Source organism: Ranitomeya variabilis, chromosome 3 (assembly GCF_051348905.1).
Source record: "Ranitomeya variabilis isolate aRanVar5 chromosome 3, aRanVar5.hap1, whole genome shotgun sequence".
NCBI lineage: Eukaryota > Metazoa > Chordata > Amphibia > Anura > Dendrobatidae > Ranitomeya > Ranitomeya variabilis.
The window spans coordinates 623,620,777-623,647,646 of NC_135234.1; positions in this window are offsets into that span (position 1 = coordinate 623,620,777).

A 26,870-nucleotide genomic window follows, 5' to 3' on the forward strand; every position below is an offset into this window, starting at 1 on the left:
AAAAATCGGGGTTAAAAGAACATTGTAACGGATCGTACAGGGGAAGGGGTGTGTCAACTTCACTCACCTCTTGGGAGGAGAGAGAATGACCCAGCAGGGATTGACTCTCTGGTGTCACCACTTACCCCAGGTCAGTCAGGGAACTGCACCGGGGCAAATGGTTGCTGGAGAGGCCTCCCTTATAGGTACGAGTTATTGAGGAGCTCTCTGTGAGAGGGGATGTATATCACCTATCCAGGCTGGGGATATATATGTAAACCTCCCAGCCATCACTGTCAGAGTTCCTCACTAACACAGTACGGTATGCTGCCACCAGTTCCTCATTAGCTATAAGCCCTGTCCGACAACAGGGGTAGCTTATAATAACCAGCTGAGCGTATGGACGTGGGGGATTCGTGAATCGAGATAAAAGAGCAGCCCAAGATAAATTTTATATTTAATCCCTGAAAGGCGCACTAGAAAGATACAGGTATATAATACAAGTATACAGTCAGAAGTGTAGACTACAATTACTGTTTTATGTAGCATGTGACCACAGGGAGACACTGATGAATCACAGGTCCAAATCTTTGTTATGTAATTCTCTGGCTGCGTCAGCTAACGGGACTCCTGCCAGTAGAAAAACAGTCCAAAATGAGGAGCTGTCTATTATCCCCTAGGTTGCACCCTCCCACACACTGTGCCCACCCCTGGGCTTGTGCAGCCTCTCTCTTTCCATATCTGAGAGTATGGTTTTCTGTCCAGAACCATGGATGCCCATAACTTTCCGCCTAAAGCTCTAAATAAGATGGCCACTGGGTTCTGCTTGATTTTATCTGTGCAGTGAGACCAAATATGGCTACCATATTTAATTCCTGGTAGCTATGCTTTATAACTCAATGACGCAGAGTTCTATAGGTGGCTGCATAGTATGGGCTTGTGGGTGGAAAGAATGCAAATTCTGATTATGTGCTCAGCTAGGTTCAGAGATATTGCGTTCTTTTATTATAGGTCATTTTCCAGATTCAATATCTCAGAGCCTTGTGCTGGGATCTGTGGTGTCACAATGTCTGCATGGCACCCTGAGTCAAACAAAGGAAGCCAGTTGGCTGGTAACTGCACAAGAGTTCACACCCCTTTATTAATTGCTGGGGACACAAGATCTATGCCTTTTGGCCCCCCTGGAGAGAGCTTCAAAGGCCTATTTGCTCCAGCTAATTAAACAAAAACGTTGGTCTGGTGGAATGCCAAAGGTGGGGACTGAGTTTGAAGTAAGTATTCCTGGGCCAAACTGCATTTGATAGAGAATTCCATCAGATATCCAAATGATATTAATTAGATACCATTTTCCCATATCTCACAAACATTTTTGTGGAATTTTTTTGTTTTTGTTTTCATGGCACATAAATTTCTGTGAAGCACCAGGGGCTTCAAGGTGCTCAACACACATCCAGATACATTATTTGAGGGGTCTAGTTTCGAAAATTGGGTCACTTGTGAGGGGTTTCCACTGTTTAGACACTTCAAGGGCTCTCCAAACAGGACATGGCGCTCACTTTTGGTTTCAGCAATTTTGCGTTCAAAAAGTCAAACAGTGCTCCTTCCCTTCCGAGCCCTGCCATGCGCCAAAACAGTACTTTTGTCTCAGATATGCGTGCTGAGGAGAAATTGCACAACATATTTTGGGGTCCATTTTCTCCTGTTTCCCTTGTGAAAATAAAGAAATTGGAGTTTAAGTAAGGCTAAGTTCACACTTGCGTATTGGGGCTTGTTGCGCCCTTGTGCGATTGGTGGGCATGTCAAAACGACGCATCCGCATGTCCTGCATACCCAATGTTAAAGATAGGTACGCAGGACGCATGCAGAAGTAGGCAGACCTAAACGGAAGAAGTGCGGAAGTGGGCAGAGCTTCAGGGAGGAAGTACGCAGCCGTCCGCAAAGCCTCGGTATGCAAATGTGAACCCGGCCTTACAGAGCCAATTTTGTACTTAATGACCAAGCCAATTTTTACAATTCTGACCACTGTCACTTTATTAAGTTATAGCTCTGGAACGCTTCAATGGATCCCACTGATTCTGCTAATGTTTTTTTTCTAACATATTGTACTTCATGTTAGTGGTAAAATTTATTTCATATGACTTGTGTTTATTTATGAAAAAAAATATATAAATTTGGCAAAAATTTAGAAAATTTTGCAATTTTCAAAATTTTAATTTTTGTGCCCTTAAATGAGAGAGTTTTTTGTGCCCTTAAATGAGAGAGTGATATTGCACAAAATAGTTAATAAATAACATTTCCCACATGTCTACTTTACATCAGGACAATTTTGGAAACATAATTTTTTTTTTATTAGGACTTTATAAGGGTTAAAAGTTGACCAGCGATTTCTCATTTTTCCAACAAAAATTATAAAACCATTTTTGTTAGGGACCACGGCATGCTTAGTTATATTAAAGTTTGGGGGGTCAATATACCAGAAAATACCCAAAAATGACACCATTCTAAAAACTGCATCCCTCAGGATGTGCAAAACCACATTCAAGAAGTTTATTAACCCTTCAGGTGCTTCACAAGAACTAAATCAATGTGGAAGGAAAAAATGAACATTTTACTTTTTTCACAAAATATTTACATGGAACCAAACTTTTTTTATTTTCACAAGGGTATCAGGAGAAAATGGACCACAAAATTTGTTGTGCAATTTCTCCTGAGTACGCCGATACCGCATATGTGGGTGAAATCCACTGTTTGGGTGCATGGCAGAGCTCAGAAGAGAGAGAGCACCATTTGACTTTTTGAGGGTAAAATTGGATGGAATGAATGGCGGGTGCCATTTCGCGTATGGAGACCCCCTGATGTATCTAAACAGTGGATACCCCCCAATTCTAACTCCAACCCTAACACAGCCCTAACACCAACCCTAACCTCAATACACCCCTAACCCTAATTCCAACCTTAACCATAATGCTAACCCCAACTTGTGTACTTCTTCCCCTGCATGAGGTTAACTAATAAATAGTCATCAACACACAGGGGAACGAAGAACACACCGTCCTCTCTTCACTGATCTCTGCAGCTACTGGGTAGAAATACAGCAGAGCTGAGTTATGAATCTTTAGAAACCCTTCCAGATCTCTTCTCACAGTAGTCAGTGTGTGACAGTACTGGGAGATGAAGTCTGGAAGGGTTTGTAATGTGTCTATACTCAGTAGCTGCAGAGACCAATGGAGAGGGGGGCATGTTCTTTTCTCCCCTGCATGAGGCAGCTCCAGGCATGAATAAAGTGGCGGCCCTACAGTATTAGAATGCTATTAACTTCTAGATTAACTCTATATGTTATAGTGTTGGGCATGTGACAGGTTCCTTTTAACATAAATTAAAACCTAAACTTTGCAAGCTGTTGTAGCGCCCCCACTGCCGCAGGGCCGAGGGGTACCCGGTACCGGGCCTCTGGGTCTCTGCTCTGGGATTGTCACGGTGGCTAGACCCAGTCCGTGACCCTGCTGAGGGGCGCCCAATGAAAGGTGTGGATGGTGGTGGTAGTGCGGTGCAGTGCTGGTCACAGTAAATAACGAGGACACCAGGTTGCAGTCTCTTTACCTCTTTACTGAAGGTCTCTAGGTGTCCACTCCAGGGCACTGTTAACCGGGCTGTCTGAGACCGGCTGGTCCGAAGGCACATCAGGAGTCCCCTTAACAGGTGGGAATCAGCGTCTACCTTCTAGCGCCTGTGTGTTGTAGTCCTTCTCTGCTGAGCACCCCGGGATAGTCCTCACAACTGATTCTGTCTGTCTCTGATGCTCGTTCTCTCCGTCCCCCAGATGATATGGTTGGGACGCACCCGTATGACGGGGTAGGCCTGGAGTTCTTCCGGGACCCTAGAGTCGCCCCTCTCCCACAGCTGCCTCCGTTGTCTGCTTAGGTGTTTTGGGTGAGACAGCCAACCTATAATTGGCTATCCTGCCGTGGTTTGTAGTAATGCTTGGAGTCTCTTACTTGCTCGGCGTTCCGGCCACCGACTGTTTGCGCCTCAGTAGGATGTTGCCTCGATCTTACAGCACGACTCCTTCTGGTCCTATCGCCTCTTTGCTGTATTCCCATTTTCTCACTCAGCACAATAAACCTCGCTTCTTGTCCTTTCTTAGGAATCTGTCAGGATCCCATCCCTGACAGGTCCTCTCTCTAGCTCTTCCCAGCTACTTCTCCCTGTCTTCCTGTCCAACCCCCAGTTTTACCAGAGTGTGAGGAGTGGCCTACTAGATAGAACCACTCCCCCTGGTGGCCGGAGTGTGAAGTGTAGTGTGAGTGTTACCTGGTCAGGTGAACTCCTTTAGTGCAGTCAGACGTAACATCACTCCCCTTAGTGGCAGAGCGACATTACTGCAACGACCAGGACTCTGGGGCGCTGCACTCCCCCCGGTTAAATCCAGTACTCCCGGACTGGGAAAACAAGAACAACAATACATGTTAACAGGAAACACACAACAATTTGAAATATCATACACAATTAAACATAACAGTGCTTCCCTTTATGGGAGGTGAGGACTTCTTGAACGTTGCAAAAGTTAGGTCATGCACAGTTTATGACTCTCAGTTCAGTGGTTGAAACAGCGGGGACCCCGGGTAAACAAAGGGGTCCCCTTTTAGAAGTTTTTGGAGCAATTCACTGTCCATTACTCCGTTGTCCATTTTTAAAACCTGTAACAGAAGATATGCACACAAACATTTTCAACTAAAGAGCAGCCCTCATTAATACCTCCAAGTTTTGTAGCGGAGGGGAGTTTGATTCTGAGTGCTGCGTGTGGACCTTCGCAGGGCAGTGGTCGCTATTGACCTACCAGGGCCCGCTATGCTTGCTACCGCCGGTGTAGTGCACTGTCTTCTGGCTACACTTCTAGTGAGTCTGGGTAGCACTGGCAGGTATCCCAATCGGCATCTGGCGAGGTGTCTTCGGGGGTTAGGACCCCCATGTCCAGATCAACGGGTAACTTGCTAGACCTTCCTCGCATTAGGTATGCTGGAGTGCAGTTGGTGGAATTTACTGGAATGTGATTATATATGTCCACCAAGTCAGGCAACTTCGTTGGCCACAGGCTCCGTTCCTCTACGGGCAAGGTCTTTAGTAAGTCGATCACCACCTGGTTCATCTTTTCACACATCCCATTGGTTTGGGGATGGTATGGTGTGGTTCTGATTTTCTTACACCCGTACAGTTGGCAGAACTCTTGGAACACCTCCGCTTCGAATGCTGGTCCCTGATCGGTCAGTACCTTCTCCGGGTAGCCATGGGGCCTACAAAAGTACTGCTGGAAAGCCTTGGCAGCCGTCCTGGCCGTTAGATCTTTGACAGGCACAACCACCAAAAATCTGGAGTAGTGATCCACAATGGTAAGAGCGTAGACATAGCCTGACCGGCTAGGTGTCAGCTTCACATGGTCCAGCGCGACCAGTTAGAGCGGCCGCCTGGTGATTATAGGCTGCAAGGGAGCCCGTTGGCTGCCACGGTCCCTCCTGCGTAGGCTACATGGACCGCACTCTCGACACCACTTCTCAATGGCTCTCTTCATGCCAATCCAATAGAACCTCCCTCGGAGTAGCCTCTCCAGCTTCTTCCACCCGAAGTGTCCGGCTCCATCGTGGTAGGCTCCTAGAACCATGGGCGCATCTCGCCTTGGCACTACTATCTGCCATACCAATTCGTGAGTACGTGGGTCGATGCTTCTCAGGCACAGCTTGCCATCATGGATAAACAGTTTGCTTCTCCCCTTCCACAGCTGTTGGGTCTCCTGTAGATCATCTGGGCCGGGATGCAATCCTGCCTGCGTCAAGAGCTCTTTCACCCGACGGACCGCGGGGTCACCATCCTGGGTTTCCGCCCATCCGTGATGGGGCAGGGGATTCAACGTGGCATCCGGTTGATTCTTGTGCCTATTCTTCACATGATGGGAGTTTTATGTGGCTTTGGGGCGATGGAATGCAGGCAGCTCCACCTCTTCAAATGCCTCTGGGTCTTCCCCCGTTTCTGTCAAATTGGGCATTCGAGACAAGGCATCGGCATTTGCATTCTTGCGTCCTGCCCGGTACTTGATGGGGCAGTCGTAGTTGGACAGCCGGGCCATCCACCGCTGCTCCAAGGCCCCGAGTTTGGCGGTATCCAGATGCGTTAGCGGATTGTTATCCGTGAAGACGGTGAATTTCGCTGAGGCCAGGTAGTGTTTGAACCTCTCTGTCACTGCCCAGACGATGGCAAGGAATTCCAGCTTAAAGGAACTGTAGTTGTCAGGGTTCCTTTCCGTGGGACGAAGTTTCCTGCTGGCGTAAGCGATTACCCTCTCCTTGCCTTTCTGGACCTGGGACAGCACGGCTCCCAATCCTACATTGCTGGCATCCGTGTACAGCACAAACGGTTGGTCGTATTCGGGGTAGGCCAGTACCTCTTCTCCCTTCAGTGCCGACTTTAAGCAAGTGAAGGATTCCTCCAGCCCCTCGTTCCAATCAAATGGGGTGTTCCTCCCCTTGGTCTTCTTTGATTGGCCCACCAACAGGTTTTGCAAGGGCGCGGCTTTTTTGGTGAAGTCCTTAATGAACCTCCGGTAATAGCCTACCAGCCCGAGGAACTGCCGGACTTCATGGAGGTTGCTGGGCTTTGGCCAGTCCTGGGTCACCGTGACCTTGTCGGGGTCTGGGGCCACTCCTACGGCGCTCACCACATGGCCCAAGTACTGCACTTTTGGTTTCAGCAGATGACATTTGGACGGTTTCACCTTTAAGCCAAAGTTGGACAGGGCTTCAAACACCTCACCCAGGTGCTTCAGATGGTCTTCGTAGGTCTTAGAGAAGACAATGACGTCATCCAAATACAGCAGTACGGTTTCAAAGTTCTTGTGCCCCAGACAGCACTCCATCATCCTCTGGAACGTCCCCGGGGCATTGCACAATCCGAAGGGCATGTAGTTAAATTCGCAGAGACCCATCGGTGTCATGAAGGCCGTCTTCTCTTTGTCCGCCTCTGCTACGGGAACCTGCCAGCACCCACTGGTGAGATCTAAGGTAGAGAAGTAGTTAGCAGATTTTAAGGCAGCCAGAGACTCCTCTATCCTGGGCAGTGGGTATGCATCCTTATGTGTAATGCGATTCAACTGCCTGTAATCAACGCACATCCTCATTGTGCCATCTTTCTTTTTAACAAGGACTAATGGAGCTGCCCAGGGGCTACAACTGTCTCTCACCACCCCAGCCTCCTTCATTTCTCGCAACATGTCCTTGGCACACTGGTAATGAGCTGGGGGTACAGGGCGGTATCTCTCTTTTATGGGCCGGTGATCTCCCGTGGGGATGTGATGTTGGATCCCTTTCACCTGTCCGAAATCTAAGGGGTCCAAACAAAAGATAATATACTCGCACTGCTGTCCCATGCGATCACCTATTAGCGTGCTACAATACGCTGTACCAGCTCCTATACCCCCTACTCAGTGCATGGGCGTATGGGGTGCTCAACCAAAAAGAGGTAATAATATAAAAAAGAGAAAAAAGTGATCAGCACTCACCATTCCTGATGCTATAAAAAGTCTTTATTAGGACATGGACACGGACAGGGAGAGCATGGTGTCCAGGGATGACAGCTGTTTCGCGCTACATGATCGGGATCTGTGGAAGCGCATGTAGCGCGAAACAGCTGTCATCCCTGGACACCATGCTCTCCCTGTCCGTGTCCATGTCCTAATAAAGACTTTTTATAGCATCAGGAATGGTGAGTGCTGATCACTTTTTTCTCTTTTTTATATCGAAATCTAAGGGGTGTTTGCTGAATGCCTGCTCGTACTCGTGAACCACCCGAAGGTCCCCTGTTTCTGATGGGCTGGGGTAGAGTCAGTGCCCACATGCAATTCCTGACACCAATCTTTCGAGTGCCCTGCAGAACCATTGTCCTCCGCCACGTTTGACGGGACCAAGGGTTCAGGTGTCTGTATCACACTATTATTGACAATGAACAGTTTGGCGAGCGTGGCATACCTGGGGAGGTGAACCTCTTCCTCCCCACAATTGAGGACACGTACAGGCACCCTCCCTTGGCGGACGTCGACCACCCCCCGGGCGGTCAGGATAGTAGGCCTATTGTCTGAGTACACGGGTTCTACCAAGGCCTGGTAGTCCTTACCCCTGAGGCCTATGGCTGCCCGACACCATATTAACATCTCACTCCTGGGGGGTATCGCGATGGGGTTTGAATCACTCACAGTGACACGACCAATCTCACCACCAGTCAGCTCTACCTGCTGTCTCTGCATCAGAGCTCTGATTTCTTTTTGCAGGGCGCATTGTTCACTATGGCCAGCGGTTTCTGCTACCTGTTGCAACAAAACAATAACTTCTGCAAGACAATTTTCTATAACATTAGTACCGATGGTCATCATGGGATTACATTCACGGCGGTCAATATCAACAATTACAATCCCTTGGGACTTCAGTTCCACCCGCCCCACCTTGATGGTGACCTCTTTATATCCCACTTGTGGCAACGGCTGACCATTACTGGCTATGATGGTGAAATCGTCAACGGGGCCACGAGTAATATCGGTGTCCTCCCAATACCGTTTATAAAGCACGTAAGGCATAGTCGTCACCTGAGAACCGGTGTCCAGCAGAGCGTTCATGGGGATACCGTCGACCACGACAGGAAGAACTGGTCGCCCTCCAACGTATTTGGCTCTCCAATGCTGCGGGCCTGATCGTCCTACTCCTGGGGGTTGGCCCTTTGCCCCAGGGGTTGCTCGTTTAAAGGACAGTACCTTGCAAGGTGGCCCACTTGGTGACAGCGGCGGCAGATGGGTCGTCCGTCCGGATGGAAGCGATCGCTGTCCCGGCCTCTGGTCGGTGGAGTCCTCCTCTGTCGCATCCAGGGTACATCTTCTGGTCTGGAGGCCAGCTGGATCTTCTCCTTGGGGGCCTCCTGTAGGGACTGCACCGTCCGGGCCAGGGCAGCAACGCTCTTGGTCAGCTCCTGCATCTGGAGGCGGAGTCCTGCAGGGGAGTCGTCCTCTAGGCTCTGGGCGTCGGCCTCGGCGGCAACTGGGGCATCCGACGCCACCTCCTGGTGGTATGTGAGAGCGGGACGCCTGGGTGGTATTGTGCGGCTGGGTTGTCGCTCCTGCAGCGCCTGGATAGCTTTATCCTTGAATTGCGCAAAAGTCAAGTCTGGATTCTGCATGGCCAGGAAGTGTAATTGGCCCCTTTGGTGACTGCACAGGAGCCCCTCAATGAACCGCTCTTTCAGGAGTTTATCCTCATCTTGCATGCTGCCGGGGTCACTCTGCTTAATGGCCCGCAGCGCCTCCTGGAGATTTAGGGCATAGTCCCGTAAGCTATCCTGCGGTCTCTGTTTGCATCCATAGAAAGTCAGTTTAATTTCTGTAGCAGTGCGGGTATCAAAGGTGGCTTTGAGCTTTGCAAAAACCTGCTGTGCAGTTCCCTTATCCGAGGTGGGCCAGGACTTCACTTCCCTCAAAGCCGCCCCGAAGAGTTGGCCGATTATCATATGAACCTTCTGTGGCTCCGTCAGGGGATAGAACTCGAGCAGGCTGCAGAGCCCTTCCTTAAAGTCAGTGAATGTATGCGACTCCCCAGAGTATCGTGGGAGCCAGGCTGCTCCGGGCAGGTATGTGGTAGCGACAGTGTCCGACTGGTTGATGGGGGCAGCGGGCTCTGCGGCCACCGGTGGCGATATTAGGGCCGCGGCTACATCCGCCAAGGGGACCGGAGCTGCCTCTGCGTTCACGGCTGCGACCGCCGCCTCCGCTTCCCCTGACTCGGACATGGCTGTCCCTTCCTCCCACTAACCTGCTGGAGGTTGGAGTTTCTCTTCCGGGGTTGGCACTTTACCGCGCTTTCTCGTTCCACGCTTCTTTTGACCGGTTCCGCCCACGAAGCTAAGGCTCCTCCCTCCGTGCGCGGCAATGGCGAATTGTGGCGGGAACCCTTGGCAGCAATTGGCAATGCACAGTCTTTGCAATCAGTCACAGTCCAAGCACAACAAATCACAGTTCCAAGGCACACATGACCTGATTCTTCAGGCTTAAGTAGATCCTGTTCGTGACGCCAAGTTGTAGCGCCCCCACTGCCGCAGGGCCGAGGGGTACCCAGTACCGGGCCTCTGGGTCTCTGCTCTGGGGTTGTCACGGTGGCTAGACCCAGTCCGTGACCCTGCTGAGCGGCGCCCAATGAAAGGTGTGGATGGTGGTGGTAGTGCGGTGCAGTGCTGGTCACAGTAAATAACGAGGACACCAGGTTGCAGTCTCTTTACCTCTTTACTGAAGGTCTCTAGGTGTCCACTCCAGGGCACTGTTAACCGGGCTGTCTGAGACCGGCCGGTCCGAAGGCACATCAGGAGTCCCCTTAACAGGTGGGAATCAGCGTCTACCTTCTAGCGCCTGTGTGTTGTAGTCCTTCCCTGCTGAGCACCCCGGGATAGTCCTCACAACTGATTCTGTCTGTCTCTGATGCTCGTTCTCTCCGTCCCCCAGATGATATGGTTGGGACGCACCCGTATGACGGGGTAGGCCTGGAGTTCTTCCGGGACCCTAGAGTCGCCCCTCTCCCACAGCTGCCTCCGTTGTCTGCTTAGGTGTTTTGGGTGAGACAGCCAACCTATAATTGGCTATCCTGCCGTGGTTTGTAGTAATGCTTGGAGTCTCTTACTTGCTCGGCGTTCCGGCCACCGACTGTTTGCGCCTCAGTAGGATGTTGCCTCGATCTTACAGCACGACTCCTTCTGGTCCTATCGCCTCTTTGCTGTATTCCCGTTTTCTCACTCAGCACAATAAACCTCGCTTCTTGTCCTTTCTTAGGAATCTGTCAGGATCCCATCCCTGACAGGTCCTCTCTCTAGCTCTTCCCAGCTACTTCTCCCTGTCTTCCTGTCCAACCCCCAGTTTTACCAGAGTGTGAGGAGTGGCCTACTAGATAGAACCACTCCCCCTGGTGGCCGGAGTGTGAAGTGTAGTGTGAGTGTTACCTGGTCAGGTGAACTCCTTTAATGCAGTCAGACGTAACATCACTCCCCTTAGTGGCAGAGCGACATTACTGCAACGACCAGGACTCTGGGGCGCTGCACTATTATCTCCACAACCAAGAGAAATTAAAACATAAAAACTACATTTTACCCAGCTCTGCAGCCATTATTCACCAATGTGACCAGTTTAGCATGTTCAAACTGGTGAAAGGTTCTCCTTACATAAGGCTTTTATGTTAAATGTTTTTTTTCTTTTTCTAATTTAGGTCACTTTTTATAGACATATCATTTTCTGCATTAAGCAAAATATAAATAAATAAATGTTCAATGACATAAATCTTGCAATCTTAAACCCATACTTCCTGATCTGTACAGATCTTGTTTCAGTAGCCACATATCAATAGATTGATACTGACACCTTGACTTCTACATGAGATTTTCTATGCATGCCATAATCTTGGCAAAGGCCATTATGAAGAGTGGACGAGGTAAGATATGGCATCATCCATTGTGAATGGTGGATCCTGAATTATCTAATATATATATAGAGAGAGAGAGAGAGAGAGAGAGAGGTGTTATCTGTCATTGCAATCCTGCCTGTAATGATAAGACTCCTGAAAAGTCTTCTGTATTGGACAGGAAGTATGAATCTAGATTAAAGGAGTTGTTCAGTGAAAATAATTTATAACGTATTCATAATATAGGTGTGGAGCGCCCCCACACCGCCGCAGGGCCGAGGGGTACCCGGAGCCGGGCCTCTGGGATCTCAGTCCTGGGGTTGTCACGGTGGCTAGACCCGGTCCGTGGCCCTGTCTGTCAGTGGGGGACGTCCGTTGCAAATAGGTGCTGTTAACGGTGGTATAGCGGTGCAGTTGTGGGGTGCAGGTCGCGGTAAATAACGAGGACACCAGGTTGCAGTCTCTTTACCTCTTTACTGGAGATCTCTCGGTCCTCAGTCCAGAATCCGGTCCACCAGGCTGCGCAAGTCCGGCCGGTTCAATGGCACTTCCAGAGTTCTCCTCACAGGTGGAAATCAGTGCCTTCCTTCTTAGCGCTTTGTGTTGTAGTCCTTCCCTGCTGTGCTTACGGAAAGTACCCCACAACTGTTGTGTCTGTTTCTTAAGTTCCCTCACAACTCGATTAACTGATCTTCTGCTAATCTTCCGTCCCTTCCTGATGTTACAGTAAGAACGGCACCCGTTTGTCAGGTAGGCCTGGAGTTCTTCCGGGACCCTAGAGACGCCCCTCTCCCGCAATTGCCCCCCAAGACTTCATAGGTGATATGTGGTAGACAGCCCGCCTGAGACTGACTGTCCTGCCGCTGTTTGGAGTATGGCTTAAAGCTGTATATTATTCCACTCCCTCGGCGTTCCGGCCACCGGTAATGCGCCTCAGCAAGGTGCTGCCTCTTTCAACAAAACCCCTGCTGGTATTCTCCTTCTGCTCGATTTCGTTTCTCACTCAGCACAATCTATCTCGCTTCTAATCCTTTCTTAGGGCACCGCCGCTATTCTGAGCAGGCACGGTCCCGTTACGTTCTTTCAATGCCAAGCCTCTGCCAGGATCCCACCCCTGGCAGAGACCCTACTGTCTCTTCCTCCACAACACCCTCTCTCACTAGGTGTTGCTTCGTTCGATCCAGTCAGCTTTCTCTACTAACTTCCTGCCTGACCCCCAGTTTACCCACTATGGTGGGGAGTGGCCTAATGAATAGCACCCTTAGCTCCCCCCGGAGGCCCAGCTGTGAAACATATTGGTGTCTGTGATACCTGATTGGAGGAACTCCTTCAGTGCCATCGAACGCACCGTGGCTCCCCTTAGTGGCGGAGCCACAGTACTGCAACGACCAGGACTCTGGGGCGCTGCACTCCCCCCTGGTTAAACACAGTACTCCGGGACTGGGAAGAAAACAACAATACAGGTTAGCAAAAAGACATACAAATTTGTTGAGTGCAAAACAATAAGCATACTTGAACAGGCTTCCCTTTATGGGAGGTGAGGACACTTTAACGTTACAAAACATAATCAAATATCATAGCAACAGGCTACAATTAACTCTCATTACCCAACCGGGTATTCTACTAAGTGCAAATGCTGGAACAATAAATTAACATTGCCTTTAGGAAACATACACTCTTAGTTTACCAAAGGCCTTCCTATAATCACATTACAGGGCAAGGTAACTTCACATTCTCCTACTTTGAACCTGCAGGACCGCCTGTCCCTATGGCACCAGACCTACTGCCTCTCCTTTCTTTTACAGGACCGCCCCGTTCAGCCAGGGCCTACTGCCTTTCTCTACTATACATAGTATAGACATAACATTCCTTTCAATTTGAGAGCATGGAGCCCACTCTGCTTGGCTCCTATAAGGACTCACTCACTAACCCCTACGGGTCTACTTTCTGTCCTTAGTAACGAACTAACTTTCTATGGGGACGCAGGGTTTACCTTCTATCCTCACCTTCGTTATTACTTCTTTACTTTTAGTTAAACGGAACTCTACATCTACCCCTACGGGCTTTCTACATCTTTCTCTTCAAAGAACATTATCTAGGTTTCACATTTTAAACAAATTAAACACACATAACTTTTCCATGAAAAACAGTTACATTTCCTTCAAAGCATTATCTTGACATTACTGTTCTAAAACAGTATCACTTTCAAGTTCAATTCTAACCTCCCCTTTAAGAGGAGATCAAGTCTTTCTGAGGTAGCTCTTCTTCTCAGCCTACCAGTCCATGTAAAGGCTCCGGAATGGTATCTTCGCAAAATGTCTTTAAACAAAACCAGTAGGAAGCACCTTTAAGAAGGTGCAAACTATTTACAAGAAAGTTTGGATCATGCACTGTTCATGATTCAGCAGTTTTTATAACATTGTGGAACAAAAAGCAAAAATGAAAGTGAAAGCAAAAAATAAAAAGCAATAGGGATCCCGGGTAAACAAAGGGATCCCTTTAAGAGTTAACCCAGGACGGGTTTTAGCAGCAAAACAGCAAGGAAATAAACAGTTAACTATTTACAGTTTCAGGTTTCCGAGGTTTAGTTGGACGGCTTCCAGGGCTGCACCTGGCACTTAACCCTTCTTGGCCTGGGCAAAGTGAGGTCCAGGGTTACACCCAGTGCTGGACAAACGCCGTTAATCCGTCCTTCATGTATGGTTAAATCATGCGCAGCGATGGAGGTCTGCGCAGCTTGAGTATGGGCATTTGCTGCAGCAGAGGTAGCGGCCGCTGCAAGATCAGTCACTGGAACGGAGTCAGCAGCTGTGGCACTAGTAGTCACTGGAGGGGTGTCGGTCGTCAGGACAGGGTCGTCTTTCATACCTGCTTCAGATGCGGTCCCTCCGGTGCCGGTCTGCTCTGCCTCCGCTGGGGTCTGGAACGCTGGTTGCAGGGCCTTGTGCTGCGACATTGTCATCTCTGCTTGCAGCATACCCCTTTCCGGCAGGGCCTTGCTTTCCAGCTTCGGAGCGCTGGGACTTCTTCCCTGCTCCGGACCAGACGAGGCTGCCGACAGATGTCTGGTGAGGCTCCTGATGATGGCCTTCTTCCACCCGGCCTCAGTGCTCAGCTGCGTCCGCCGGGGTCGGTCGCTGAGCTCGTCCACTCCGGCCTGTAGGAATTCAGCATCAGCGGTGGAGGCCTGGTTGCGGTGCCCCTCCGGGTGGCTGGGGGAGTCCTCTGCTCCGACCCCACGCTCCGGCTCCGGGCGGCTCGCCATGGCGTCCTCCATGTCGCTCGCTCCTTCTTCCTGGTCCTTTTCCCGCTCTCTTCTTCGTGGGCGGTTTCGTTTTCGTTGTCTCTGCCCACCATTAAGGATCAGGAGGCGGATCTCGGCTGCTGACGGACACGTCCTCAAGGGGCCGAGATATTTAGACTGGGCGGCCATTGTCTTTCGCGCTCTTCAGCTTGTTCACGCCCACTTCCACGCCCTTCTTCTTCTCCTGCGCTCTCCTCAGCGCTGTAATGGCGGCGGTTTTGGCGGGAACTTTTGGCGGTAAATGGCGCAGCACAGTCTTTGCAATAAAGTACAGTCCAAGCACAATAAATCACAGTTCCAAGGCACACATGACCTGATTCTTCAGGCTTAAGTAGATCCTGTTCGTGACGCCAAGATTTGGAGCGCCCCCACACCGCCGCAGGGCCGAGGGGTACCCGGAGCCGGGCCTCTGGGATCTCAGTCCTGGGGTTGTCACGGTGGCTAGACCCGGTCCGTGGCCCTGTCTGTCAGTGGGGGACGTCCGTTGCAAATAGGTGCTGTTAACGGTGGTATAGCGGTGCAGTTGTGGGGTGCAGGTCGCGGTAAATAACGAGGACACCAGGTTGCAGTCTCTTTACCTCTTTACTGGAGATCTCTCGGTCCTCAGTCCAGAATCCGGTCCACCAGGCTGCGCAAGTCCGGCCGGTTCAATGGCACTTCCAGAGTTCTCCTCACAGGTGGAAATCAGTGCCTTCCTTCTTAGCGCTTTGTGTTGTAGTCCTTCCCTGCTGTGCTTACGGAAAGTACCCCACAACTGTTGTGTCTGTTTCTTAAGTTCCCTCACAACTCGATTAACTGATCTTCTGCTAATCTTCCGTCCCTTCCTGATGTTACAGTAAGAACGGCACCCGTTTGTCAGGTAGGCCTGGAGTTCTTCCGGGACCCTAGAGACGCCCCTCTCCCGCAATTGCCCCCCAAGACTTCATAGGTGATATGTGGTAGACAGCCCGCCTGAGACTGACTGTCCTGCCGCTGTTTGGAGTATGGCTTAAAGCTGTATATTATTCCACTCCCTCGGCGTTCCAGCCACCGGTAATGCGCCTCAGCAAGGTGCTGCCTCTTTCAACAAAACCCCTGCTGGTATTCTCCTTCTGCTCGATTTCGTTTCTCACTCAGCACAATCTATCTCGCTTCTAATCCTTTCTTAGGGCACCGCCGCTATTCTGAGCAGGCACGGTCCCGTTACGTTCTTTCAATGCCAAGCCTCTGCCAGGATCCCACCCCTGGCAGAGACCCTACTGTCTCTTCCTCCACAACACCCTCTCTCACTAGGTGTTGCTTCGTTCGATCCAGTCAGCTTTCTCTACTAACTTCCTGCCTGACCCCCAGTTTACCCACTATGGTGGGGAGTGGCCTAATGAATAGCACCCTTAGCTCCCCCCGGAGGCCCAGCTGTGAAACATATTGGTGTCTGTGATACCTGATTGGAGGAACTCCTTCAGTGCCATCGAACGCACCGTGGCTCCCCTTAGTGGCGGAGCCACAGTACTGCAACGACCAGGACTCTGGGGCGCTGCAGGTGCTTTTAGCCTGCTGATCTGTGGATGTCCCAATGCAGGTATCCACTTCAGTCGGCATATTGGAAAATCTATATCCCAAATGGGAACTTTTATCCCCATTACAAAATAGTGCTTCCAATCGGATGCCTGACTGCCGCTACTTTCATTCCCTATGGATCTGCCAGGAAAAGTCAAGCACAGCGCTTGGCAATGCCATAAAGAATAAATGGAGTGCAGGTCCAGCATGAATACTGTCACTTTATTCTAATGGGGATAAAAGTGGCCCATTCTATCAGCAATCGGACCTATACCAGTCGGACCCTCCCAGCGGTCAGACCCCCACCAATCAACAAGTTCTCACCTAAACTGTGGATCGATGATAACTTGTTTTCACTGGACAACCCCTTTATAGGGAATCTGTCAGCAGGATTTCACACCCCTAACTATTTATACAGTGCTTCAAACATAAAGGTACAAAATGTAAATTTTTGGTGAAGAATCAACAAGTGGAACACAATTGTGAATTTGAATGAAATTTATGGGTTATTTTAAATTTTTGTGGAAATTCAAAAAGTGAAAAGTGGGGTGTGCAATATTATTTAGCCTCTTTAACTTAATACTTTGTTGCCCCACCTTTGTGATTACAGCTGCAAGTCGCTTGGGGTATGTCTCTATCAGTTTTGTACATTGAAAGACTGAAATTCTTGCCCATTCTTCCTCTTGCCCATTCTTCCTTGGCAAACAGCTCGAGCTCAGTGAGGTTTGATGGAGATCGTTTGTGAACAGCAGTTTTCAGCTCTTTCCACAGATTCTCGATTGGATTGAGGTCTGGACTTTGTCTTGGCCATTCTAACACCTGGATACGTTTATTTGTGAACCATTTAATTGTAGATTTTGCTTTATGTTTGGGATCATTGTCTTGTTGGAAGACAAATCTCCATCCCAGTCTCAGGTCTTTTGCAGACTCCAACAGGTTTTCTTCAAGAATGGTCTGTATTTGGCTCCATCCATCTTCCCATCAATTTTAACCATCTTCCCTGTCTCTGCTGAAGAAAAGCAGGCCCAAACCATGATGCTGTCACCACCATGTTTGACAGTGGGGATGTGTGTTCAGGGTGATGAGCTGTGTTGCCTTTACACGAAACATATCATTTGGCATTGTTGCCAAAAAGTTTGATTTTAGTTTCATCTGACCAGAGCACCTTCTTCCACATGTTTGGTGTGTCTCCCAGGTGGCTTGTTGCAAACATTAAACAACACTTTTTATGGATATCTTTGAGAAATGGTTTTCTTCTTGCCACTCTTCCATAAAGGTCAGATTTGTGCAGTGTACGACTGATTGTTGTCCTATGGAGCTGTAGATCTCTGCAGTTCATCCAGAGTGATCATGGGCCTCTTGGCTGCATCTCTGATCAGTCTTCTCCTTGTTTGAGATGAAAGTTTAGAGGGACGGCGGGGTCTTGGTAGATTTGCAGTGGTATGATACTCCTTCCATTTCAATATGATCGCTTGCACAGTGCTCCTTGGGATGTTTAAAGTTTTGGAAATCATTTTATATTCAAATACGGCTTTAAACTATTCCACAACAGTATCACGGACCTGCCTGTTGTGGTCATTGGTCTTCATGATGCTCTCTGTGCTTCAAACAGAACCCTGAGACTATCACAGAGCAGGTGCATTTATACGGAGACTTGATTACACACAGGTGGATTATATTTATCATCATTAGGCATTTAGGACAACATTGGATCATTCAGAGATCCACAATGAACTTCTGGAGTGAGTTTGCTGCACTGAAAGTAAAGGGTCCGAATAATATTACACGCCTCACTTTTCAGTTTTTGAATTTCCACAAAAATTTTAAATAACCAATACATTTCGTTCAACTTCACAATTGTGTTCCACTTGTTGTTGATTCTTCACCAAAAGTTTACATTTGGTATCTTTATGTTTGAAGCATGATATGTGGGAAAAGGTTGAAAAGTTCCAGGGGGCCGAATACTTTCTCAAGGCACTGTATGTGCATGTAGCTTTTTCAAAGACAAGTCCAGCAATACTTTTACATGGCCAGTGCTGTCTCCTCCTCAATCGACCGACTCTTTGCTCTATGACTTCAGGCAAAGGAACCATCAGTCAAGCAGGAGGAGACGGTGCTAGGAGGGCAATAGAGCTGGAGTGACAGAAGCTTCAGATACACAAATGGTTCTTCAGCTTAATTTGCAAATCATTTCAAACTATGATTTCTCAGTAATTAAGGAACAAACTTGTCTTTGAATTATTTACGTACGCATATAGTAATTTGAGATATTAAATACAGTAGGTAATAAGTTCAATATTAGGCCTAGTGGCTAGTTTGAAAATTGCTAAATTTCTATATCACTATTATTTAATGTTAGGTGTGACCTATTATGATCTGGTGGCCTAGGAGCGGCATGAGACGTACTCTGGAGAATGTGGTAACTGTACTGACCGCAGACCCTGGACTTAACACCGCAACTAGAAGTAGCCGTGGGATGTACCTACCAATCCTAGACACCTCGACACAGCCGGAGGACTAATTAACCCTATAGATAGAAAAGGGAAAGCTATCTTGCCTCAGAGAAAATTCCCAAAGGATAGGCAGCCCCCCACAAATATTGACTGTGAGAGGAGAGGAAAAAACATACACAGGCTGAAAACAGAATTTAGCAAAGGAGGCCAATCTAGCTAGATAGAAAAGATAGGACAGAGAACTATGCGGTCAGTATTAAAATACTAAGAAATGTCCACCACAGATAATACAAAAAACTCCACATCAAACCAAGGACATGGAGGGTAAATCTGCCTCTCCAGAGATTCCAGCTAGGCTGCATAAATCTTTACACAGATTAAGCTGGACAAGAAAAAACATGCAATGCACTGAACAATGAGGCCCACAACATGTGGGCAGAAAAACAAGCAGAACTTATCTTGAAGAAATGAACTGCAAGCAGGAGCGACCAGGAAGGGATGTGAATCCTCCAGAAACAATGAACAACTGGCACTCACTAAAGGGTGAAGCCAGACTAAATAGCCCCGTCCGAAGTGGACGCACCTGATGACTACTACTGTGAAGGACAAACAGCAGCACTACCACTTATAACCACCGGAGGGAGCCCAAGAGCAGAACCCACAACAGAATTCACAACAGTACCCCCCCCCCCTTGAGGAGGGGTCACCAAACCCTCACCAGAGCCCCCAGGCCGATCAGGACGAGCCAAATGGAAGGCACGAACCAAATCGTCAGCATGAACATCGGAGGCAACAACCCAAAAATTATCCTCCTGGCCATAACCCTTCCACTTGACAAGATACAGAAGCCTCTGTCTTGAAAAACGAGAATCCAAGATCTTCTCCACAACATACTCCAACTCCCCATCAATCAACACCGGGGCAGGAGGATCAACAGAGGGAACCACGGGCACCACATATTTCCGCAACAAAGATCTATGAAAAACATTATGGATGGAAAAAGAGGCTGGAAGGGCCAAACGAAAAGACACAGGATTGATAATCTCAGAAATCCTATAAGGATCAATAAACCGAGGCTTGAACTTCGGGGAAGAAACTTTCATAGGAACATGACGGGAAGACAACCAGACCAAATCCCCAACCCGAAGCCGGGAACCCACACGCCGACGACGGTTGGCAAAACGCTGAGCCTCCTCCTGAGACAACACCAAATTGTCCACAACATGAGCCCAAATTTGCTGCAACCTGTCAACCACAGAGTCCACCCCAGGACAATCAGAAGACTCAACCTGCCCTGAAGAAAAACTAGGATGAAACCCAGAATTACAAAAGAAGGGTGAAACCAAGGTAGCAGAACTAGCCCGATTATTAAGGGCAAACTCGGCCAATGGCAAGAAAGCCACCCAATCATCCTGATCGGCAGACACAAAGCATCTCAAATAAGTTTCCAAAGTCTGGTTAGTTCGCTCGGTTTGGCCGTTTGTCTGAGGATGAAATGCGGAAGAAAAAGACAAATCAATGCCCAGCTTAGCACAAAAGGACCGCCAAAACCTAGAAACAAACTGGGAACCTCTATCGGACACAATATTCTCCGGAATGCCATGCAAACGAACCACATGCTGAAAAAACAACGGAACCAACTCAGAAGAGGAAGGCAATTTAGGCAAAGGCACCAAATGAACCATCTTAGAAAACCGGTCACAGACCACCCAGACAACCGACATCCTCTGGGAAACAGGAAGATCCGAAATAAAATCCATAGAAATATGCGTCCAAGGCCTCTCAGGGACCGGCAAAGGCAAAAGCAACCCACTGGCGTGGGAGCAGCAAGGTTTGGCCCGCGCACAAGTCCCACAGGACTGCACAAAAGAACGCACATCCCGTGACAAAGAAGGCCACCAAAAGGACCTACTAACCAAATCTCTGGTACCAAAAATCCCAGGATGGCCAGACAACACAGAACAGTGAACCTCAGAAATCACTTTACTAGTCCATCTGTCAGGAACAAACAGTTTCCCCACTGGACAGCGATCAGGTTTATCAGCCTGAAACTCCTGAAGAACCCGTCGCAAATCAGGGGAGATGGCAGAAAGAATCACCCCCTCCTTCAGAATACCAACCGGCACAAGAACCCCAGGGGAATCAGGCAAAAAACTCCTAGAGAGGGCATCAGCCTTAACATTCTTAGAACCCGGAAGATACGAGACAACAAAATCAAAACGGGAGAAAAACAGGGACCATCGAGCCTGTCTAGGATTCAGCCGTTTGGCAGACTCGAGGTAAATCAGATTCTTATGATCGGTCAAGACCACAATACGGTGCTTGGCCCCCTCAAGCCAATGTCGCCACTCCTCAAATGCCCACTTCATAGCCAACAACTCATGATTGCCGACATCATAATTGCGTTCCACAGGCGAAAACTTTCGAGAAAAGAAGGCACACGGTTTCATCAAGGAACCATCAGAATTCCTCTGAGACAAAACAGCCCCTGCCCCAATCTCAGAAGCGTCAACCTCAACCTGAAAAGGAAGAGAAACATCCGGCTGACGCAACACAGGGGCAGAAGTAAATCGGCGCTTAAGCTCCTGAAAGGCAGAAACAGCCTCAGAGGACCAATTCGTTACATCAGCGCCCTTCCTCGTCAAATCGGTCAGGGGTTTAACCACACTGGAGAAGTTGACAATGAAACGGCGATAAAAATTAGCAAAGCCCAAACATTTCTGAAGGCTCTTCATGGATGTGGGCTGGATCCAATCATAAATGGCCTGAACCTTAACCGGATCCATTTCTATAGATGATGGAGAAAAAATGAAGCCCAAAAAAGAAACCTTCTGTACTCCAAAGAGGCACTTAGACCCCTTCACAAACAAGGCATTATCACGAAGGACCTGAAATACCATCCTGACTTGTTTCACATGAGACTCCCAATCATCTGAACAAATCAAAATATCATCCAAATATACAATCATGAATTTATCAAGATAATTCCGAAAAATATCATGCATGAAGGACTGAAACACAGATGGGGCATTAGAGAGTCCGAATGGCATCACAAGATATTCAAAATGGCCCTCGGGCGTATTAAACGCAGTTTTCCATTCGTCACCCTGCTTAATACAAACAAGATTATATGCCCCTCGAAGGTCAATCTTAGTAAACCAACTAGCCCCCTTAATCCTGGCAAACACATCAGAAAGCAAAGGCAAAGGGTATTGGAATTTGACCGTGATCTTATTCAAGAGGCGATAATCAATACAGGGTCTCAAGGAGCCATCCTTCTTGGCAACAAAAAAAAAAACCTGCTCCCAATGGAGAAGAAGATGGCCGAATATGCCCCTTCTCCAACGACTCCTTAACATAACTCCGCATGGCGGCATGTTCAGGCACAGACAGGTTGAAAAGTCGGCCCTTAGGGAACTTACAGCCTGGAATCAAGTCAATAGCACAATCACAGTCCCTATGCGGTGGAAGGGAACTGGACTTGGGCTCATCGAAAACATCCTGGAAATCTGACAGAAACTTAGGAATTTCAGAAGAGGGGGAGGAGGAAATTGACATCAGAGGAACGTCATCATGAACCCCCTGACAACCCCAACTAGTCACAGACATAGATTTCCAATCCAACACCGGATTATGTATCTGTAACCATGGAAACCTCAGCACAATAGCATCATGCAAATTATGCAACACCAGGAAACGACAATCTTCCTGATGGGCTGGCGCCATGCACATGGTTAACTGTGTCCAAAACTGAGGTTTATTTTTAGCCAATGGTGTAGCATCAATGCCCCTCAAAGGGATAGGACTCTGCAAAGGCTGTAAGGGAAAACCACAACATCTGGCAAATTCTAAGTCCATTAAATTTAAAGCGGCGCCTGAATCCACAAATGCCACGACAGAAAATGACGATAATGAGCAGATCAGGGTCACAGATAACAGAAATTTAGGTTGTACAGTACTGATGGTAACGGAATTAGCGATTCTCTTGGCACGCTTAGGGCAATCAGAAATAACATGAGCAGAATCGCCGCAGTAAAAGCACAACCTATTCTGACGTCTGAATCCTTGGCGTTCCGCTCTAGACACAATCCTATCACACTGCATAGGCTCAGGACTCCGCTCGGAAGACAACGCCATAGTGTGCACATCTCTGCGCTCACGCAACCGCTGATCAATTTGAATGGCCAGAGACATAGAATCACTCAGACCTGCAGGCGTGGGGAACCCCACCATAACATCTTTAACAGATTCAGAAAGACCCTTTCTGAAAATTGCCGCCAAAGCATCCTCATTCCATTTAGTAAGCACAGACCATTTTCTAAATTTCTGGCAATACGATTCTGCCGCTTCTTGACCCTGACACAGGGCCAACAAGGTTTTCTCAGCATGATCCACAGAATTAGGTTCATCATACAATAAACCAAGCGCCTGAAAAAAGGTGTCTACATTAAGCAAGGCCGGATTCCCAGATTCCAGGGAAAATGCCCAATCCTGAGGGTCACCACGCAACAGAGATATGACAATTCTTACCTGCTGGATGGGATCACCAGAGGAACGGGGCTTCAGAGCAAAAAACAGTTTACAATTATTTTTAAAGCTCAAAAATTTGGACCTGTCCCCAAAAAACAGATCAGGGGTAGGAATTCTAGGCTCTAAAACAGGAGTCTGCACGATATAATCAGTAATACCCTGTACTCTAGCAGCAAGTTGATCCACACGAGAAGCAAGTCCCTGAACATCCATGTCAGCGCCTAACTCCTGAGCCACCCAGAGGTAAAGAGGGAAAAAAACACAACAGAGTACAGAAAAAAAAATGGCTCAGCACTTTCTTTCCCTTCTTTTGAGATGCGGTTAACTCATTGTTGGCCAGTTGTACTGTTATGATCTGGTGGCCTAGGAGCGGCATGAGACGTACTCTGGAGAATGTGGTAACTGTACTGACCGCAGACCCTGGACTTAACACCGCAACTAGAAGTAGCCGTGGGATGTACCTACCAATCCTAGACACCTCGACACAGCCGGAGGACTAATTAACCCTATAGATAGAAAAGGGAAAGCTATCTTGCCTCAGAGAAAATTCCCAAAGGATAGGCAGCCCCCCAGAAATATTGACTGTGAGAGGAGAGGAAAAAACATACACAGGCTGAAAACAGAATTTAGCAAAGGAGGCCAATCTAGCTAGATAGAAAAGATAGGACAGAGAACTATGCGGTCAGTATTAAAATACTAAGAAATGTCCACCACAGATAATACAAAAAACTCCACATCAAACCAAGGACATGGAGGGTAAATCTGCCTCTCCAGAGATTCCAGCTAGGCTGCATAAATCCTTACATAGATTAAGCTGGACAAGAAAAAACATGCAATGCACTGAACAATGAGGCCCACAACATGTGGGCAAAAAAACAAGCAGAACTTATCTTGAAGAAATGAACTGCAAGCAGGAGCGACCAGGAAGAGATGTGAATCCTCCAGAAACAATGAACAACTGGCACTCACTAAAGGGTGAAGCCAGACTAAATAGCCCCGTCCGAAGTAGACGCACCTGATGACTACTGTGAAGGACAAACAGCAGCACTACCACTTATAACCACCGGAGGGAGCCCAAGAGCAGAACCCACAACAGAATTCACAACAGTGACCTACCTGATGTGTGAAATCTACGACACTAGACATCCTCTGCTTACAAGCTCTACATACTTACTAGATGCAGGAGTTATTATTATTTATTATTATTAGTATACATTTTTTATAGCGCCATTTATTCCATGGCGCTTTACATGTGAAAAGGGGGCAAATATAGACAAACACAATAAACATGAGCAAAAATCAAGGCACTAACAGGTACAGAAGGAGAGAAGACCCTGCCCGCGAGGGCTCAAAGTCTACAGAGGATAGGTGAGGATACACTAGGAGAGGGTAGATCTGGTTGTGCGGCGGTTCAGTAGGTTGAGGATCACTGCAGGCTGTAGGCTTGTCGGGAGAGGTGAGTTGGTGCATTTCTCATCTGTATTTATTGTCCCTTTGTGAACTGTAACCTAACACTATAAAACCACGGAGAACAAGAAAGTTGATAACATAATGCCATGCCGTCTTCCAGTCCTCATGTATGTAGAGATTTACTTAGCTGAGCTGATAATCCAGTTTGATATAAAGATTAAGGTTTCTGATTCAGATCATCCATGTATATCCAGACCACATAAATCACATGCACAGCACTGTATACAGCATCCAGGTCAGCATAAGACATTATTGATCTCGCTGTGTAGCCAGGCATGCATGCATATGACCTAGTTGCTCGTCGTCATCTGTGCAGCATATGTAATTCATGTGTCCAGACTTACATGAGCATCTGGAATTCCCTGTTGTTCGGGCGGCTGATTTACAGACTGAGATCCAGAGTATGAATCCAGCCATCCCTGTATGGATTTCCTGCAGGTACTGCAACTCCCGTCACAATCCAAAATATACCTATAGATCAATTTAGTGTCCTTTGAAATGTGTCCTAGTTTGGGACAGGGATATTATATTGTAGGCCCTATTGGGTGAAAGATCTAGGTATATAAATGCATTATGTGTAGAAAACTTCAGAATCCATAGATTGTTTTATTCACTGCTCCAGTGATTCTGGTCCATGGATCCAGTCATTTTCTGTTTGTATCAATCATTTGCTGTACAGATATGTGACTACTGAAGTCACTCGCCGGCCATATTGGTAATGTGCCATACATCCACAGATGGACACTGACAGGTCGGGTCCTTGTGCAGGATGGATTCCTTATTCATCCATACACCATATGCTATGTTTTAAGCTTGCAAAACTTTGCATTGAGCGGGGTTGCATTTTCTTCTCGGGGCTGCACTGCTACTTCTGGATCGCCTCACAGACATTGAACATTGAATATCCACCACCTGGACCAGCTGGACGCCTTGCGGTCCTAAGGTATTCCACAACAGGATCAGTGCTCCACGATACTTCTTCTCATCTCTCTCAAGGATCAGAGAGAGCGAACTCCACGCATCTCCCATGCAGTGACACAGCAGCAGGTAAAAGACCTTTTCCTCCAGCAGACCACTGATACGCCACGATATATTGATCTCACTCAGCAACGGACTGTACTTATTTGCTTTTCTCTTTTTTTCCCATTCTATGCTCGGGGACCACTTTGCAATAGAGGTCTCAAACCTCCCTTAACTGACAGCTACGTATCATATTGACCGCAATACCCCCTGGGCATAGTATTTAAATACATGTTGATACGGGATGTTTACAGCCAGGAGTGACCTTTACCCACTATTGTCTTGCTACGGTCATATTGTATTACACAACTTCTTATACTGTGCGTGATTGATACCTGATGCACTCACACACCAAGCAGTTTATATTATTGTATATATTTGGGACCTGATCCCACCACTGGTCCCACTTGTCTTATTGTGTATGTGCACACTCTCCTTTGCCCTTAACACCATTTGCACCTTCTAAACTTTATTATATGAATGCAGCACTAGATTTATTAGTACATGAATACATCAACAGACCCACCATCAGTAAATGAATACGTTACCAGAACCTCCATCAGTACATGAATACATGACCAGAACCAGGAGTACTTGAGTACAAGAAACAAGCTTAGTATAGCAATCAATTGTAATATCAAGTTAGCCTTATAAACAATTGTATCATTTAAACCTATAACCGTACAACTCCTAGTATGTCCTTTTCAATTTTAAGGAGATACTGGGAGTTGTTATTAACAGCCATCATTAGAATTTTTATATCCAGGTACCTTTAGATCACATCTTACAGTTGTCTCTTTCTTTTCATCTCCATCTTGTCTAGATGCTGTGATGCCTTTTCACACCACAGCTTTCACCTTATGAACTAAGGCCTATACCATGGCTGTCCCCTCTCTATTTTTACATTATACTTTCTATATCTCCGACCCAGTAGCATAGCTACCGGGGGGGGGGGCAGAGGGTGCTCTGGGGGGGCCCACCCGGAGCTACTGTACACTACTGTAACTGTATCGGCGTGCACAGCACGCTGATGCAGTTACATTCTGCGGCAGAGCAGGGAGAATCGATCTCCCTGCTCTGCCGCCCGGCCGCTACGGGCCCCTGAGAAGGCAG